Consider the following 7,164-nt stretch of genomic DNA (forward strand, 5'->3'; position numbering starts at 1 on the left):
AATTCATCATTTGATAGATTTAAACTCTTTGTATTATCGTCATTGAAAATTTCAAATACTATTATAAAATTTTAGATATTTTTTATCTTATTGTTCTTAAATTATACATTATACTGTTTATTTGAAGAGTTTTATTTTTTTTTAAATAAGTGTGACATTATATACTTTTTTGGATATAAAGAAATAATGAAGTTGAAGTGAATAACAAAATTAATTATATAATAAGATACAAATTTTTAGAATTTCTAACACAATTGACAAATTTTTTGTTTTAAAATAAAATAATTTCATTTCAATTTTAGTTCTTTCCATCCGATCTGATGAGAATTCTTTTCCTATGCCAATGGCTCCATTTTTTTTAAGATATCAATCTTATTTTAGCAAATAGAAATATATGACGGGCTTTAGGGGAAAAAAAAGGGAAGAGGGGCTCGCTTTTCAATCTTGCCGCACAACTCATATCGGCAAACTTCATTGTTTTGTTAAGGTTTCTACACTTTATGATGGAGCTGACATGACATACTCTGGAGAGTATTTCTCGGTTTAATTATTTTAACTCATTCAATACAATTTATTACAATAACTTAGCTATATCAGCTTATTGATTTGATTAGAATAGGAATGGCTTTGGTATACAGGAAAGGTGAAGAATAGGAACGTGGTTGGTATTATTATGGATAAGCAGTGGAAGAAGGACGCAGTGGATGCCAAGAGGGTGGGAGATCGGATCATCTCTATCAAACTTGTGGTGGAGGGAGGTGCTTTTCATGTGATTAGCGCCTATGCACCCCAAGTGGGTTTAGACGAACAACACAAGATAAGGTTTTGGGAGGATCTAGAGAGTTTGGTCTAAGGCATACTGGTGCACGAAATTGTGATCATCAATGGCGCCAACAACTTGGTACGCACAATTGTAATCTCAACTCTTTTTCACAATTCCGCACAACTAACCAACAAGTGTACTGGATCGTCCAAGTAATAAACCTTACGTGAGTAAGGGTCAATCCCACGGAGATTGTCGGCTTGAAGTAAGCTATGGTCATCTTGTAAATCTCAGTCAGGCGGATTCAAATGGTTATGGAGGATTGATAATTAAAAGATGAATAAAAGATAAAATAAGATAGAAATACTTATGTAATTCATTGGTGAGAATTTCAGATAAGCGTATGAAGATACTTTGCTCCTCCTGAACTTCTACTTTCCTATTGTCTTCATCCAATCATTCATACTCCTTTCCATGGCAAGCTGTATGTTGGGTTTCACCGTTGTCAATGGCTACCTCCCGTCCTCTTAGTGAAAATGGTCCAAATGCGCTGTCACCGCATGGCTAATCATCTGTCGGTTCTCGATCATGTTGGAATAGGATCCATTGATCCTTTTGTGTCTGTCACTACGCCCAACACTCGCGAGTTTGAAGCTCGTCACAGCCATCCCTTTCCAGATCCTACTCGGAATACCACAGACAAGGTTTAGACTTTCCGGATCTCAGGAATAGCCGCCAATAATTCTAGCCTATACCACGAAGGTTCTAATCTTAGATTAGAAACCCAAGAGATATACATTCAAGCTTGTTGCATGTAGAATGGAAGTGGTTGTCAGGCACGCGTTCATAGGTGAGAATGGTGATGAGTGTCACATAATCATCACATTCATCATGTTCTTGAGTGCGAATGAATATCTTAGAATAAGAATAAGCTTGAATTGAATAGAAAAACAATAGTACTTTACATTAATTCATGAAGAACAGCAGAGCTCCACACCTTAATCTATGGTATGTAGAAACTCCACCGTTGAAAATACATAAGAACAAGGTCTAGGCATGGCCGTGAGGCCAGCCCCCATAAAGATCTAAGATAGCATAAGACTAATCGAAGATGAAAATACAATAGCAGAAGGTCCTATTTATAGAGAACTAGTAGCCTAGGGTTTACTAAAATGAGTAAATGATGCAGAAATCTACTTCCAGGCCCACTTGGTGTGTGCTTGGGCTGAGCATTGAAGCTTTCACGTGTAGAGGCTTCTCTTGGAGTTAAACGCTAGCTTTTGTGCCAGTTTGGGCGTTTAACTCCAGCTTTTATGCCAGTTCTGGCGTTTTGACGCCAGAATTTTTATGCTGACTTGGAACGCCGGTTTGGGCCATCAAATATAAGGTAAAGTATGAACTATTATATATTGCTGGAAAGCCCACGATATCTACTTTCCAACGCAATTCAGAGCGCGCCAATTGGGCTTCTGTAGCTCCAGAAAATCCACTTCGAGTACAGGAAGGTCAGAATCCAACAGCATCTGCAGTCCTTTTTCAGCCTCTAAATCAGATCTTTCCTCAGGTCCCTCAATTTCAGCCAGAAAATACCTGAAATCATAGAAAACCACAAAACTCATAGTAAAGTTTAGAAATATAATTTTTAATTAAAAACTAATAAAAATATAATAAAAACTAACTAAAACATACTAAAAACTACCTAAAAATAGTGCCAAAAAGCGTATAAATTTTCCGCTCATCACAACACTAAACTTAAATTGTTGGTTGTCCCCAAGCAACTGAAAATCAAATAGGATAAAAAGAAGAGAATATACAATGAATTTCAAAAATATCTATGAAGATCAGTCTTAATTAGATGAGCGGGGCTATTAGCTTTTTGCTTCTGAATAGTTTTGGCATCTCACTTTATCCTTTGAAGTTCAGAATGATTGGCAACTATAGGAACTCAGAATTTAGATAGTGTTATTGATTCTCCTAGTTCAGTATGTTGATTCTTGAACACAGCTACTTTATGAGTCTTGGCCGTGACCCTAAGCACTTTGTTTTCCAGTATTACCACTGGATACAAAAATGTCACAGACACATAACTGGGTGAACCTTTTCAGATTGTGACTCAGCTTTGCTAGAGTCCCTAATTAGAGGTGTCCAGAGCTCTTAAGCACACTCTTTTTTTTTGCTTTGGACCACGACTTTAACCGCTCAGTCTCAAGCTTTTCACTTGACACCTTCACGCCACAAGCACATGGTTAGGGACAGCTTGGTTTAGCCGCTTAGGCCAGGATTTTATTCCTTTAGGCCTTCCTATCCACTGATGCTCTAAGCCTTGGGTCCTTTTTATTTTTACCCTTGCCTTTTGGTTTAAAGGGCAATTGGCTTTTTTTGCTTGCTTTTTTTTTTCGCCATTCTCTCTTTTTTTTTCTGCAAGCTTTTTATTCACTGCCTTTTCTTGCTTCAAGAATAATTTTTTATGATTTTTCAGATTATCAATAACATTTCTCCTTTTCCATCATTCTTTTAAGAGCCAACAATTTTAACATTCATAAACAACAAATTCAAAAATATGCACTGTTCAAGCATTCATTCAGAAAACAAAGAGGATTGCCACCACATCAAAATAATTAATCTGTTTTAAAATTCGAAATTCATGTACTTCTTTTTTTTTTTCTTTTTTTTAATTAAAATATTTTTTTATTTAAGAAAGGTGATAGATTCATAGGACGTTTCATAGCTTAAAGGCATAGACACTAAGACACTAATGATCATGTAGTAAAGACACAAACATAAATAAAACATAAAGCATAATTTTCGAAAAATAGAAAAATAAGAACAAGGAAATTAAAGAACGGGTCCACCTTAGTGATGGCGGCTTGTTCTTCATCTTGAAGATCTTATGGAGTGCTTGAGCTCCTCAATGTCTCTTCCTTGCTTTTGTTGCTCCTCCCTCATGACTCTTTGGTCTTCTCTAATTTCATGGAGGAGGATTGAATGCTCTTGGTGCTCCACCCTTATTTGTCCCATATTGGAACTTAATTCTTCAAGGGAGGTGTTAATTTTCTCCCAATAGTTTTCTGGAGGAAAATGCATCCCTTGAGGCATCTCAGGAACTTCATGATGAGGAATTTCCTCATGCTCTTGGTGAGGTTCTCTTGTTTGCTCCATCCCTTTCTTAGTGATGGGCTTGTCCTCATCAATGAGGATGTCTTCCTCTATGTCAATTCCAGTTGAATTGCAGAGGTGACTGATGAGCGGATAACTTATACGCTTTTTGGCATTGTTTTTACATAGTTTTTAGTATGATTTAATTAGTTTTTAATATATTTTTATTAGTTTTTAAATAAAAATCACATTTCTGGACTTTACTATGAGTTTGTGTGTTTTTCTGTGATTTCATATATTTTCTGGCTGAAATTGAGGGACCTGAGCAAAAATCTGATTCAGAGGCTGAAGAAGGACTGCAGATGCTGTTGGATTCTGACCTCCCTGCACTCAAAGTGGATTTTCTGGAGCTACAGAAGTCCAAATTATGCACTCTCAATTGCGTTGGAAAGTAGACATCCAGAGCTTTCCAGAAATATATAATAGTCCATACTTTGCCTGAGTTTTAATGATGCAAACTGGCGTTCAACTCCAAGGAAGACCTCTACACGTGAAAGCTTCAATGTTCAGTCCAAGCACACACCAAGTGGGCCCGAAAGTGGATTTCTGCATCATTTACTTATTTCTGTAACCCTAGTAACTAGTTTAGTATAAATAGAACATTTTACTATTGTGTTAGACATCTTTGGATTATCTTTTATCTTTTGATCATATTTTGATGATTGAACCCTCTTTGGGAGGCTGGCCATTCGGCCATGCATGGACCATTATCACTTATGTATTTTCAACGGTAGAGTTTCTACACACCATAGATTAAGGTGTGGAGCTCTGTTGTTCCTCATGAATTAATGCAAAGTACTATTGTTTTTCTATTCAATTAAAGCCTATTTCTTCTCTAAGATATTCATTCGCACACAAGAACATGATGAATGTGATGATTATGTGACGCTCATCACCATTCTCACTTATGAACGCGTGCCTGACAACCGCTTCCGTTCTACATGCAAACAAGCTTGAATGTGTATCTCTTAGCCTCCTGATCGTGAGATCAGAGTCTTCATGGTATAGGCTAGCATTATTGGCGGCCATTCTTGAGTCCGAAAAGTCTAAACCTTGTCTGTGGTATTCCGAGTAGGATCTGGGAAGGGATGGCTGTGACGAGCTTCAAACTCGTGAGTGCTGGGCGTAGTGACAGACGCAAAAGGATTACTGAATCCTATTCCAGTATGATCGAGAACCGACAGATGATTAGCCGTGCGGTGACAGCGCTTTTTGGACCATTTTCACTGAGAGGACGGGAAGTAGCCATTGACAACGGTGATGCCCTACATAAAGCTTGCCATGGAAAGGAGTATGAAGGATTGGATGAAGCAGTAGGAAAATAGAGGTTCAGAAGGAATAAAAGCATCTCCATACGCTTATCTGAAATTCTCACCAATGAATTACATAAGTATCTCTATCATTATTTTACGTTTTATTTATCTTTTCATTATTAAAACTCTATAACCATTTGAATCCGTCTGACTGAGATTTACAAGGTGACCATAGCTTGCTTTAAGCCGACAATCTCCATGGGATTGACCCTTACTCACGTAAGGTTTATTACTTGGATGACCCAGTGCACTTGCTAGTTAGTTGTTCGAAGTTGTGACAAAGAACTAAGATTATAAACGTGCGTATAAAGTTTTTGGCACCGTTACCAAGGAATGAACGATCATGATTTCGCATACCAAGTTTTTGGCGCCGTTACCGGGGAATGAACGATCACGATTTTGCATACCAAGTTTTTGGCGCCGTTGCCGGGGATTGTTCGAGTTTGGACAACTGACGGTTCATCTTGTTGCTCAGATTAGGTAATTTTATTTTAATTCTAAGCTTTTTATTTTTATTAATTTTATCTTTATTTTCGAAAAATTTTCAAAAAAAATATTTTTAAAATAAATAAATCATTCTATGTTCTTCAAAATTTTTAAGAATGAATTCTAGAGTTTCACGATGATCTGTTGAATTCTGGCTGGCTGTGAAGCCATGTCTAATCCTTTGGACCTAGATTTCAACTTATCATCACAAGAGTCCGTAGATTCTCATCTAATCAGCTGTTATATGTCTGATTTGTATTTGCTGAAACTTGGCTGGCCATTGGCCAGGTCTAGTGTTTTGGACTGGAGCTTTCACTGAAAGCTTGGCTGGCTAGTAAGCCATGTCTAATTCCTGGACCGGAACTTTAGACTAACATTTCATGATTCCTGGAATTCTTATTAAAAATTTTGAAATCCTTATTTTTCTTTCCAAATAATTTTCGAAAAATCCAAAAAAAATTTAATAAAATCATAAAAACAAAAAATTTGATGTTTCTTGTTTGAGTCTTGTGTCAAATTTTAAGTTTGGTGTCAATTGCATGCTTTTAATTTTTCTTTAAATTTTCGAAGAACACATGCATTGAGTCTCTTTCTTGTTCTTCATGATCTTCAAGTTGTTCTTGACAAGTCTTCTTGTTTGATCTTCATATTTTCTTGTTTTGTGTCTTTTCTTGTTTTTCATATGCATTTTCAATTTGTTAGTGTCTAAACATTAAAAATTTTTAAGTTTGGTGTCTTGCATATTTTCTTGTCTTAAAAATTTTCAAAAATAAGTTTTTGGTGTTCATCTTGACATTCAAAGTGTTCTTGGTTTTCATCTTGACATTCAAAGTGTTCTTGCATGCATCATGTGTTTTGATTCAGAATTTTCATGTTTTGAGTCTTTTTGTTGTTTTTCTCTTTCTTCATTAAAAATTCAAAAATAAAAAAAATATTTTTCCCTTATTCACTCATAAATTTTCGAAAATTTGAGTTGACTTTTTCAAAAATTTTTAAAATCTAGTTATTTTTTATGAGTCAAATCAAATTTTCAATTTAAAAATTCTATCTTTTTCAAATCTTTTAAAAAAAATCAAATCTTTTTCATTTTTCTTTAATAATTTTTAAATTTTCAAAATTTATTTTCAAAAATATTTTTTAATTCTATTTGATATTTTCGAAATTAATGCTAACAATTAATGTGATTGATTCAAAAAAATTTTAAGTTTGTTACTTACCTAGTAAGAAAGGTTCAATCTTTAAATTTTTAAATCATATCTTTTTGTTTCTTGTTAGACAAGTAATCAACTTTAATTTTCAAAATAAAATCTTTTTAAATTTCTTTTTCAATTTTTTTTTCAAAATAAGTTTCAATCACATCTTTTTCAAAATCTTTTCTAACTTCTTATCTTTTCAAAAATTGATTTTCAAATATTTTTCAATTAACTACTTGACTTTTTGTTTGAT

Source organism: Arachis ipaensis, chromosome B08 (genome assembly GCF_000816755.2).
Source record: "Arachis ipaensis cultivar K30076 chromosome B08, Araip1.1, whole genome shotgun sequence".
Taxonomy (NCBI): Eukaryota; Viridiplantae; Streptophyta; class Magnoliopsida; order Fabales; family Fabaceae; genus Arachis; species Arachis ipaensis.